Genomic DNA, 13,017 nt, shown 5'->3' with positions numbered 1-13,017 from the left:
ATTAATTGAAAAACAATTTGGAAGCTCCTCCATAATACTGCGGGCAACATGTACATGGCCTTGCAGTCCCCCGGATGTTTATCTGTTTTCACTCCGCTCTGCGGGCATTTGCATTGTTTAATGACTCTGTAAATACGTGCGTTGTCATTAAATCTCTGTATGTTGGCAGAGATCTGCATTAAATGCTTAATTCGCACTACTGCATTGAGGTAAAATAAGTACAAGACTAAATAGTAGCATATATGTAAATAGACTAAGAGGGAAAGATGGTGACTGACAGAGAAAAATGGACAGGAAAAGAAGACAAGAGAAATACAATTGAATTAATCTTTAGTTTACTTAAATGGTGGCTGGAGGAAGGCGCCACAAATACAAAATATTGTCTGTTGATTGCATTTAATTGAATCGACAAAATATACCACAATCATTTGCCCCAGTTCGTACTTTTCTTGTGGTCTGCTTCGGCTTTATCATGGAATTATTAATCACTACACGTGTCCGATGTCAGAGCAAAACGAATTACTGGGGCAAACATCAGGCAGGGCATAAAAACTTTGAAGGTAACTGCAATAACTCTGAAAAATAATTTAGATTTCCTTTAGAAATTGCTGAAAGGAGAGCAAAAAAGCACACACTAACACTAACACTAAAACAAACACAAACACTAGCACAAGCGCTGAGAAGCTGAAGATGAAGCTGAAGGGAAAAAAGTTGTCGCTGTGGCTGTGGCAAGTTTTGCTGCGTCGTTTGCCAGTTGCACAATGCCAAAAATGTCATTTGTCAAATGCAAACAGCTAAGAATAAACATCAACGGAAGTAATGCAGCCACAAAATACATAAAACAAGCGACAGCAGCAGCAACTACAACATCAAAAACAACAGCAGCACGAATCAGAGAAAACACTGAAAAGTGTTGGGGCAAAACCAACAGACAGAGCAGCTAATTATCAGCAAGAAGCACTGTGCAACCTCTCAGCAAAACAGGGCAAAAACTAAGGGTATTAATGAATAACAAACGACTTTGACTTTGCGATAGAGTGGGCAGCCCAAACAGAGCAGCATAGATCCCCAACCCCAATTCATCTCTCTCTCTTTCTCCCTCTATGTCTCTCCCTCTCTTAATAGCAAATGAGTATGGGACAGTTTTTACTGAACTTTGAGTAATTTGGCCAAAATTGCAACGATAATTATGATAATGACAATGTTGATGATAATGCTGGTGATGATGATGATGATGCTGGCGGTGCACAGATGATAATGGAATTGCATTGAGTGCTGCTACCAGCGACATTGGCTATTAATCATCTTTAAACAAAAGACTGGCAACATGCAGCAGCAGCAACAGCAGCGTCTAACACAACAACAACAACAACAACAAAGTAATTGAAGTAAAAACAACAACTAAAACATAAACATCAGGTTAACCCTTTCCGGCAACAGCAGCGCCTTCGTTAAGTCCTGGTTAGCTTAAAGAGCTGTGGCATGCACAGTGGACAGATTTCGAAAGAAAGTACGCAGTAATCGATAAGATTTATCGATACTTAAAATCAATTATGGAAGGCGACTGCTTTTGAGTCTGTTGATTTATGATTTATATTTATAGCTCAGCAAGAGTAAAAGAATAGCAGATCCCTTTCCATTAGGCGATAATGACAATATTGATTCTAATTAATTTTTATGATTAGCGATAGTCGATAAGTGTGAATTTTTTTGAAGCTGTAATAAAGCATGTGATACCACTTTTGATAATTAATCCTTTATTCCAAGCTGAATATTTATTTCTTTTGTCAGTCAACCCATCGCCAGCTCTTATTACCGATAGATATTGATGTAGATGCTAATTGCTGAGATCATAGGCCGACAACTTGATTGTTAATCTTTAGTGCTCATTGCATGTACCCGAAGTGTAAGCTTTTGCCTTCCAATAGAAGTAAATACACATTTGAGATTGCAAAGTGTGGATTCTTTTAATAGACATTGACTGTGGCCCACGGTGTAGCAGCTCCACTGCACAACGGGCGCAGTCAACAATGACAGACGAGCAAATGCTCTGATGTACGGCTACTAGGGTGCTGTTGATATATGTCGCTTGGCTTGCTTGTTTGTTCGTTTGATGGGGACTGGGGTCGTGTTGGAGCTGTGTTGCTTGTAGTTGTCGTCGTCGTCGTCGTCGTCGTCGTCTCCGTCATCGTCGTCGTCGTCGTCGTCATCGTCGTCATCGTTTGTCGCATTGTCAAGAAGATGCATGTGGCTTGTCTTGCCAGCAGTACAATCCTTCTCCCTCTACCCTATCTTGACGGCCAGCGCCTTGCCAATGGCCTGACTCTCGGGGCAACTGCAGGGGTGCATTAAATCAGCAATTGAAACAACATCACTCATGACACGTTTTGGTTGGGCGAATGGGGAACGGGGCTGGCAACCATTTTGTGTGCTCGTCGTGCTTAATTTGTGTCCAATACAAACACCCACACACACACACTTTGGTGTATTTGGGTGCCCCCTAAAGTGCATTTAGTTGCAAGCATTTATTGTTTGCGGTCAAATGTGCTCGGCAGGACGACAGGTTCATCTGACTTTCGGCCATTGTCTTCGGTCCTGCTCTGATCTATTGTTGTAATGGTGCCCGACCGCAAATGTGTGTACTTTAAGTGTGTGGTCAACATATTGCAACGGCATAAATGCATAATTAATGCGGCTTTCCGTACGTAAACTTGTGCCAGTATTTGTTAGGGCTCTCGACGCGACTTGGCTCAACTCGATTCGACTTCAACTTAGTTCTCACTATTAACTATTCCGCCAGCTCATTTGATCAAGTCTCGTTTAATTAGCTTACTAAACGGAATGATTCTCAGAAGCAAACTAGTTTAGTATTTCTTTTTCTAAAGGAGTTTGCAATCTTTGTCCAGATTGCATGCATGATGATCAGCCGCATAGTTGAACGAGCTGCACAACTGACTCGTTTATTGGACACAAATTTATTGGTTTCCCACATTCATAGACATCACAGACGATTCTGCACCGACTGTCAGTGTCACTCCGTTAAACAGATGTAAATGAAATATCTTATGAACATGTACGCATACATAACTCATTAGTATCTATAATTTATGACAAGCTTCTTTGCGTGGAGTTACATCAGGGAGCAGGCCAGGCCGGGCCAGCAGCCAGAAGAAGCCACACACACTTGTAAGTTCGATCCCATGCCCCAAGCTCATACTCAGTCAGCTGTGCACTGCTGTCGACTTAAATCATAGAACTATGAACATACTTCTCTGTGGGCTGCTAGTATATTTTAAGGCTGGCAGGCAGACTGCACTGCAAATAAATTTCACTTATATATAAGCTGAAATCGGGTTGTAATCGTTTCATTTAATGGGAAGCACGTGTGAAAACTGCAATTTCTCAGAGCAATTTGTGCGATAGGTGAAAAGGGCGAAGGCCTGCTGAAGGCGAACTAAAATTAAATTCCACAACGAGCAGGAGCGAAGCAACAGCAGCTCATTAGTGCCCTGGCAGCGATGCGACAGTCAAGTCAGACATTTAATGCGGCATGGGATGCCGGGCCGGCACAACTTAAAGTGTCAGTTGCTCGGATTCCCAGCGGAGGGCTGATTGGCTATTTATAGATTGACTGCAGCATGATTTGAGTTTCCCACTAGCCACTTTGCCAAGGATTTGCCCAGCAGGCGGCAGATTTGCCAATGATTCAGCTGCAGTCAGGCATCAAGTAAATCATAAACCACTGGGGGAGTCAAGACCTCACGGCTTTTCAGCTCCTCCTAGGAGCACATAATTTATGCGTCTCTTTAAAATGTCACTTTTCGGTGCGGGACCGTTTTTCAATTAAGGCAGCTAGATGCAAATTTATGCAAATCTTTGGCCAAAAACTAAGCAACATTCAAGCAGTCTGCGACCAGACTCACAGCTCACTGGCCACTACAGCTGCCTCGGGCAGTGCGATTTTGCGACATTGTTCTGCATAATTTGCACCTAGGGCCGCCAAACTACCGTTGCTGCTATATTGCCACCGTTAAATTAATAAGACGAAAAATTTCCCATTTTGATATTTATGAGTCCACGCGAAACGAGGCGAAGCCTCGCGACGCTCTCACTAAATTTATCATACTTTAATCCAAACACGGACTCTAGTTACCAGCCGCTTTTCCGGAAGCTTGTAAAGTTGTTGGCTTAATGGATATTGGCTGATAAGACACTTTGAGGGAGGTAAAAGACTGTTCTAGTACAAGCAGATTAAGTTATCAGAATGCCTGACTTGAAATTAAATAATAAACTATTTAACATGTTTACTTTGTTTGCTACTGCTAAGACTACAAGTGACTCAAGTGATGCATTTGGCCACGATCCTCTTTGGCGACTTACACAAGTCCTCATAGATTATCAATCGCTGCGCGCAATGCTGTGATCACAATTGGTTCTTTCCCACAATAAAGAAGAAAGAGTCCAAAATACGTCTGGTCGTAGAACTCCGTAAATGTTGTTAGTCGGCAATAGATATAGATGTGTTGTCTTCAGCTTCAGCTGTACGCTGTCTACAAGTAGTTATACTTGTTCACAAAAGAAGCAGGGCATCTTAAAGACTTTAGGTTAAAGACTTTAGATTTACCTACGACGAGTGTATTTAACGATACATAAACACAACTATTTAAGGCTTAAGGCTGGAGACTTCTACTATATACTCCACATACTACTACAATCACTGCAATCACACATATAGTATATACACATCCGGTATAAGGCGCTATTGATGCTAGAGACGTGACTCAGTATAAAGTTTATAGTGGCTAGACGATTGAGTTACGATTGATCTGCTCTATTAATTTACAAAAGATACCGAATAAACGGGCACAGGGCAGTTGCACAGTTCTTTCACAGTGTGGACTTCGGAATTTGATAGCCTTGCCTGACTTACATAAATGAATCCTGTCTGTTCACTCAGCAGCTGCCAATTAATGCAATCGGGTTGACAATCCGAGCACTTACAGCCACTCACGCCCACGCAGTCCGCCTTTAATCAACTCGAGAGACTGACTGCCCACCAAATTTGACTGTTCTCTTTTCAAAAGCCCTCAGTTTTTTTTTGTTGTTGTCGCAGGGTGTTTCGGCAGGAGTGTGCAAATTGTCGCATTGAAAGCAAATGGACGATAGTAAAATATCATCGTTCATATCGGCGCTTGGCAAAAAAGTGCAGAATATGAACGAAAGGCAGATTCAATGAACACAGAGGAGTCTGGCAGAAAGATTGTATTGTTGATGATATGTTGTTGCTGCTTTACCTTGTGCTTTTGCTGTGCTGACGATGCTGATGATGTTGTCCTGGCCTAGGACTTGAACTTGAGCCCCTAGCTGCCCGTTCAGCTCTTCACATAATGCCTGATGTGCAGGGCTTCTCGCCTGAGTTATGTTTAATTGAATGAGATTTCATTACGTTGCACCGTTTTCCTCTTATTGCTTCCCAGTTGCAGTTGGCAATGTTGCTGTTGGAATCTGTACCAGCGGAAATTGAGGCCATATTGTGATTCATTGATTTTGGTCTTTCGCCATATACGCCTTGTACTGGGTAGAGCCAGCTAGCCCAGCGTCCAACGGTGGCTTGTTGATTTTGGAATTTCAATGGGTTTTTGTGTGTTGACGATTCGATCAGCTTATTAAGTGCACACACGCGCGCGAGCACACACACGCCCACAATCAGAGAGACATACACACGCGCACCATTCACACTCACACTCACACAGTAGCATTTAGTTAGCCATTGAACTGCTCTGGCGTTCGCTGTGAGGTGCGAAACAAATTTGCGCTGAAATTAGTTTTCTTTCTCTGCTGAAATTGACGTTGCAACCCCAAATGAGGGTGCATGTTGCATGTGGAGCGTGAAGCTCCGTTCGACCCAATGGCCAATTCAGCAGTTTCGCAAACATTTTTTGCGCCCGGCAACATTTTAATGAGCCGCACATGACCAACCGAACATCGACTGGGTGTTGGCCTCGTTAAGCATTTCATTCGCTTCTCAGCCTGGCCACTGAAGCTGCAACGCGCAACAAGGCGTGTGACATGATGCCCTATGTGATTAGAGTGGCATGCGTTTGGGGATTTGTTGGCTGGCAATAAAGCTGAAGCTGGACAGCTCTACCAGGGATAGTTAGCTTTTCAAGAGCCGAAATCAAAGCATCGCATTATATATAATGTGTGTCATATAACGTGTTTGATTCTCCAATTTTAATTGCAGAACTTTATATGTATATAGCAGATTATATTCATATATTTAATATACTGATAAGTCCTATCAAAAGTACGGCGAGGCAACCCACATCAATTGCCCCGCTTGTAGTGGGAATCAGTTTCAGTTAGAGTGTCTGTCGGAACTCAGAAAAATACATATGAAACCTGTCATTAACGAAGACATTCCTAATGCTGGCATCACTTCACGAATGCTGCAATCCACACAGAGAGTGAGGAAAAAGAAGAAGAATACATAGAAGCTCATACACCCATGACGCACACTCTTCCAAATATATTCATCCATGCTTACACCATTCAGTGGAAGCAAAGGAAACGGAAGCAACTGAGCACACTTAAGTGAAGCGCGTAATCTGAGCCACATAGCAAATGCCTCAGAGAGGAAGAGAGATGGGCCAAGGAGTGAAGCAGAAGCATGGAAAATGTTAAGAAAATAGGATCAACGGCAACTTTGCACGTTTGACGAAACCAAATACAGGCGACCAAGACGCAAGAACAGGACTTGCATGCAGAAACCATATCGGGGCTGGGGACATCTGGCGCTGACCAAAGAGCTTTTGTCCCATAGACAGTACCGAGACTTCCGAGGAGGGTTGTAAAGAACGCATGTGACAACGTTAAACTGGAAATCATTGCACGGTCACGTGTCAATCTTTATTGTCCCAGCATCAACCCGTACCGAACCCACATAATAGGGGGTGGAGGCAAGTTCGGGTTGCTTTCAAAGTGAAACTGTCCAAGCGCATTACTTTTGCATTGAGAGCGAAAAGCTTTCGGTCTCATCCCCAAGCTGTTTTCCTTTTACTTTAACTCAAAACTTACTTTCCTGCATATAATGAGGACAGTTGAATAAACTAATATAACGCAGATGTCTAGTTGCGCATAGAGGAGTGTCTCTGCAGTGCTCGACTTAAGTGCTGGCATTTTGCTGAATGGGTCATCAGAGGGTTACCTTAGCTACTCTTAGTTGAGCGCTAACAGCTTTGCAGTAGGCTTATCCAGGAAATAGTTATGCGTGGGCTCTTTTAATCCTGCACGAACACTTTGAGAGTTGGAAAAGTTTAATTCTGGTTACAGGACAGAAAACAGTGCTCACTGAAAACTATTCAAATCTATTACAGCCACTGAAACTATCAAAAAGGTCAGCTGTCCAAAGATAATCCCAATGTCAAATGATATTCTTCGCAGACAAGGCCAGGCCCGAAACGAGGTCATAAACGGACCATGCGATGGTCTTAATGCTTCCAAGCTCACATTATGGCCTCGAGCGCCTGCAGAGACTGCAAAAAAGGTAACACTTAATTTCAATTGGTGCAATTAAGGGCGACCCTCACGAGGAGGGAGCTCTACTCTCCTTTTAATATGTGTTTAAAAATTTAGTCACTTTAAAAATCAGAGGGACTGAGGACAAAAATATCCCAACTCACATGTCTAATTAACCAGTAATGGGAAAGAGATTGGGGCAAAGGGCTAACAGCGTCCTCCTCTGCCATATTTCACATGTGAAGTTGCTCGCTGCGCAGCTTGTTGGCGGACCTTTTTTCTGACTCACTGGCCACAAAGCTCTGCTGCGGTAGATCAGGGCCACTGCCAGGGCCAGGGCCAGGGCCAGGGCCAGGGCCAAAGGCCAGACGCCGCACCTTGTTAGAGCGAATAGACGTTCCAAGACTGGCTGCCCGACTGACGGCCAGCCCGTTTGCTCGGCTGGCTGGCATGCCACCCGGCGAATCAGTCAACCCTTAAAATGGTACGCAATGTCAGCGATGAATTATCTGCAACCTGCTAAACAACCAACCCAAGCGGGTGGTAGCCAGAGCAGCCCTTCTGGCTACGAGCTGTGGGCGATGCTGCTCGACGAGCTTTTGTCAAATGTCGGCCGATGTCAAAGCAACGCGCGTCGTGGCCATAAATCACGGATGGGCCAGAGAATGTCCAAACGACAAAGCGGGGCTAGGGGTCAGACCATGCACAGCGAAGCTATAAGTTTTGTCCATTTTAAAGTTATCGTTGCGCCGGCTGCACAGCTTTAAGGCAAAGGGGTATTTAAATACAGAAACCCCTTGGAGGCGACATCCACGACACCAAAGTTGTAATCTTAATCTGGATATGAAGCTAAGTCACAATTGCTTTGGCTAAGTTTCTATACAAGTAGTCTGTCTTCTTCGGCATGGAGGTGAATAGGATTACTGTGGCTGCGATTCAATTGTTTCCAGTTGCTGTACAATTATTGTCACAGCTTTCGTGGTGCCCCAAACTCAACTCAAGTGTAAAATTAAAACTCAAGCAATGAAAAATCATCAACGTCAAGCTCATACACACTTCATTCATGTCGTCTCCCATAGCCCCAGGTCGTTATAGAAAAAAGAAGTAATAAAAACAGTAGCAATCATTTTTAAGGGGATGATGACAATGCATCTGAGCTTTAAAAAATATGAGCCGCAGAAATGCCCAACGATCAAAGGCAGCCGAACTGCGGGCACATCGCGCTGGCTGGAGGAGGTGGCACTTTCTCAGACGCTTTGATGAATGAGGGAAGATGTGGCAGCGGCTGGGGAGGTGACAATGACAATGCCAATGGCGACATTGAAGCCGGAAAATAGCTGTGGGTCCATGGCAATTTATACGCCTGAATTTCCAACGCCCTCAAGGAGTGAAGAAAGAAGAATCCGAGTCTAATTGAGACGATTAACTGGAGACACACATGCACACGCACCAATCCACCCATCGGAGAATTTCGAAACTTCAAGCTTTGACATGAATTTATAACATTTGAACAATTGCATTTCACTCCAAGTGTTGGCCATTTGACTATGTAATCTTCTTCCGAGGGGCTTCCTGTCATTGACATATTGCGCGTCATCATAGCAGCCACTTCCTTCAGCCAAGTATCTGTCAGGTTGCCGTCGTCGATAATGTATGATATAATATATTGACGCTTCTTAAATCTTAAATACAATTATAGACTTAGAGGTACCTGAAAACAAATGTTAAAGAGCAAACTTGATTAGTCCATCCACTTTATCGAAATGTCCCAGCATGAGAATCGCGACTTTTGAAGCAAATGACATAAAAATAATTTTCAAAAAAAAAAAAAAGCTGCAAAGAAACGCAAAGTTTTTGCTATTGCCATTTCCTTTGCCGTTGCCGTTGCTGTGGTTGGGGCTGTTGCTATTGCTGTTGCTGTTGCCGTTGCATCGTTGTCGTCGACAACGTTATTACAAAATCCATTAAATTCTATTTCCTGCCATCAAACTGCCCAAAGTTAAATAAAGCGCGGCAAGCGCTCGCCGACCGTATAAACCCAGAACGCGAACCAGGACTGAAACCGAAAAGTACATAATAATAATAAACGACGGCAGCCAAACAAACAAGCGGCAAACTTTTTTTGAGGCGCTAGCCAAACTCAAACTCAAACTCGAATTCCAGCCAACATCCAAAAACTGCCGCTGACAAATGGATAGGGACGGCGAAGGGTTTCTGGGAGCAAAATATCGGGACGGTCTTGGCATAATTTGGGAACGTTGGGGCACTCGAAAGTGCAGACGTTGACTGCAGTTAAAGGCAACGTAAAAGCTGTGTACCAAAATAAACTAGTCAGAGCTTTCTCATGGGCCGTCGTGACTATGAGAATACCCTGAACCCAGACTTTTATTTCAGATGTTCCTTATACACACATTCATATTCGTAACCAAAGCTATTTGGTATTGATTCAGGTGATTCAACTACTTCTGGTAGTTTCCCTTATAGAGCGGCGTAACCAGACAGTTGGCAGACTGTCTCAATCATGTGTTCACATATTTATTATTATTTAGTAATTATAAATTCATTGACTATTCCCAGTTGTTTAGAGGGCAATAGGGGACTTGGAAAGCATTAAAAATAGGTAACTTACTCAACACTACTGTAAATGCCTAAATCATTAATACTATAAAAAATATGCATATATTTTGATAGCTTCGCATTACATACACGAAGTTTTATATTCCGTTTCATCATCTATTTGGACCTTTCCTTAATCTCTTAAGAGCTAAAGTAAAATATTTGTTAGATTGGTTTACCAAGAGTAGAAGTCGTTAAGGGGAAGCTATGAGTCATAAAATCCTATAAAATATTTAAAATACCAGCTTAGGCTTCTTTCCAAGCAGAGTGTTCTTCAATTGCTTGCAAGCGAGTACAAAAATAATTATAATGTATGGCCAAGCCTTTGCTTTACTCCCCTCAATAGCAACGGCGTGGCTATAACGCCCGCATGGCTTCCATTTCGCATTAAAAGGGTATAAGCGGAGCCAATAAAGTTGCCAATGGTAGCTGTAGTATACTTATCTCGATCATCTGACTGAAGTTGGCGTATTCAGTTAGCTCGTGGTAGGGCTCTTATTATGCGTTTTTATAAAATGCAGTGTTGGCGACGTCATTGCTTGTTAATCCCAATGTAAATCCTGAAAGCTGAAACATTGCTCTCTGCTGCATCCGCTCATTGCTGCTATTATGTCTGACCAAGCATCAATAAATGTTGTACTATGCCAAACAGCAAGCCAACAGAAATATTAGCTACAGTAATCCCTGCGCCAACAACAACTTTCGACATTTATGCACAGTCAGCAGAACAACAACAAAAGCTACGCGGAATGAAAAAAAAACATAGTTTAGACGTTATGAATACAGCTTAGCTTGGCCAAAATGAGTTGACGTTGAATTCATTCTTGTTTCTGTAACTCCTCGAGCTGCTACCGTGTTTTAACGAGTTTCCTCATTCTTACTTCAAAAACTGTATCAAAGATACAGGGCTTATAAGAAATGATAAAATATATTTCACAGATAGAAATACTTTTTCTTGACTAAAATTTGGCAATGTGATGCTCCCAAAATATGTCGCAGACCGGTTTGTAATTATTTATTATTATTTTTTTATTATTAATTTTTTATTATTATTTTTTTTTATTATTATTTTTGTATTATTACTTTTTTATTATTATTTTTTTATTATTATTTTTTTATTATTTTTTTATTATTATTTTTTTTTACTTATTTATTTATAAATAATCTTTTTTGAAAGTTTGAAATGTTCTAAAGTTGTTTTATAGGGGTAGAAGGACGTAGATATATGCATTGTATATTTTTTATCTTGATCATTTTTTAACTAATAGCATTTCAGACATACCAATAACAATATTTCCGATTAGCCACGCTGGGGAAAATCCTAACACTTTATCAGTCGAGGGTCCAACAAATTTCAATATTGACGGACAGACAGACGAACAGCCAGAAACAGAACAGGACAGAAAGTCAAATTAAGTTTGGTAGGAGCTGGGCAAAAAAAAGAGGAACAACTAAATGACAATTAATTCTTCCTAAATACGAAGACAGTTTCAACAGCAACTCACCGGGTAAAGGTTACTTGAGCGAACAGGCCGACACCTGTTCATTCCTTATAAGTTTAGCAATCTTCTATGAATGTGGGTGTGTCTGTGCGTGGGTGTTTGTTGAAGTTGCTGTCTCGCTGCGTAATTTGTCGCCCAAGTAATTAGTGAGATTTAAATTGCTTCTCTCTGCTGTCGCTCTTGGGCGCCCGTTCCGCAACGGTACTCATCCACCATACTTAACGGTAAGGCAACACTTGGACTTGTATTAAATGCATTAAGTGCTGGTAACTTCTCACTTCTACATAGGCGTGCCAATTACTTCTCATAGCCAGGTATAATGTTCCCATTTGGTCTCTGTTCTCATTTCTTATAAGCCCTGTACAGGTGAGACAGATTTCCCACCTCCTATGGGAGGAGCAGCAGCATTGTCAGTTGCAAGATAAAGCGTTAAATGTCATCAAATTGGATTGTAATTAATTACACCAGGCCTGAACGGCATTACTCTTGTAAAGAGAGAGTAGGCTGAGAGTAAGCTTATTAGAAATGACATGTGCAGTGCCAATAATAAAATGATAAAAAAATTATAATTAGTTCAACTCTTCATTCTGATCAAGACATTCTCAACTATATAGAAGTATCGTGAACTATCTGAAATCGAATTCAGTAAAGAACAGTATTCTACACATTCTGTTTTTCAACCATTGAGAGCATACTGACCTTGTCAGATCCCAATTATGATTATATTCCGGCATGTATAAATTAGAATCCTTCCAGTCCTGTAGTGGCTGAAGATTAGGTTGAGAGGCGACTGTGCCTCTTATTGCTGGCCTCGGGCTCAGACAATGAAACAAGTTATTTAACGGCCAAGTGCCGGAGTGAATATTCATTTAAGCGACTTACTGGAAGAACTCAATGGGGGTAATCAACATGCTTTTAATTGTTTTTGAGTAATCAAAACTGTTAACTTTATTGTTTTTTCTCACTGTATTCACTACTTATATGACACGAATTTTTAGCGTGTCCTTTTAGCACAAATTAAAACACGTGACTAAATTCCACATTTTACAAATCCTAACCTCACCGGCTTATGCAGAGTTGCAATTGTTAGGGCTGTTCCTTAACTTATCTAGTGTTGATTAATATCTTATATTAAGTGTTATGTGTTAACTTATATGTTAGACTGTTAGACTGTTAGAAAACCCTTTACTTTGAAAGAGCTTTGGAATTCCTTTATTGAATCAATGTCTACACTAGCAGCTTCATAAACTTCTCTTCGCGGGGTTCAGCGTATCTCCTAGTCGGCCTGATCCGACTGGAGCACTCTTACTTGCTTTCAGCTTGGGTTGTGTATTGATAATTTAGACAGTAACTACTATATAATAGAAGTATAAAAAGTTAT

This window comes from Drosophila hydei, unplaced genomic scaffold, assembly GCF_003285905.1.
Source record: "Drosophila hydei strain 15085-1641.00,03,60 unplaced genomic scaffold, DhydRS2 tig00000001-arrow-pilon, whole genome shotgun sequence".
Lineage (NCBI taxonomy): Eukaryota > Metazoa > Arthropoda > Insecta > Diptera > Drosophilidae > Drosophila > Drosophila hydei.
This window is presented reverse-complemented; position numbering follows the sequence as displayed.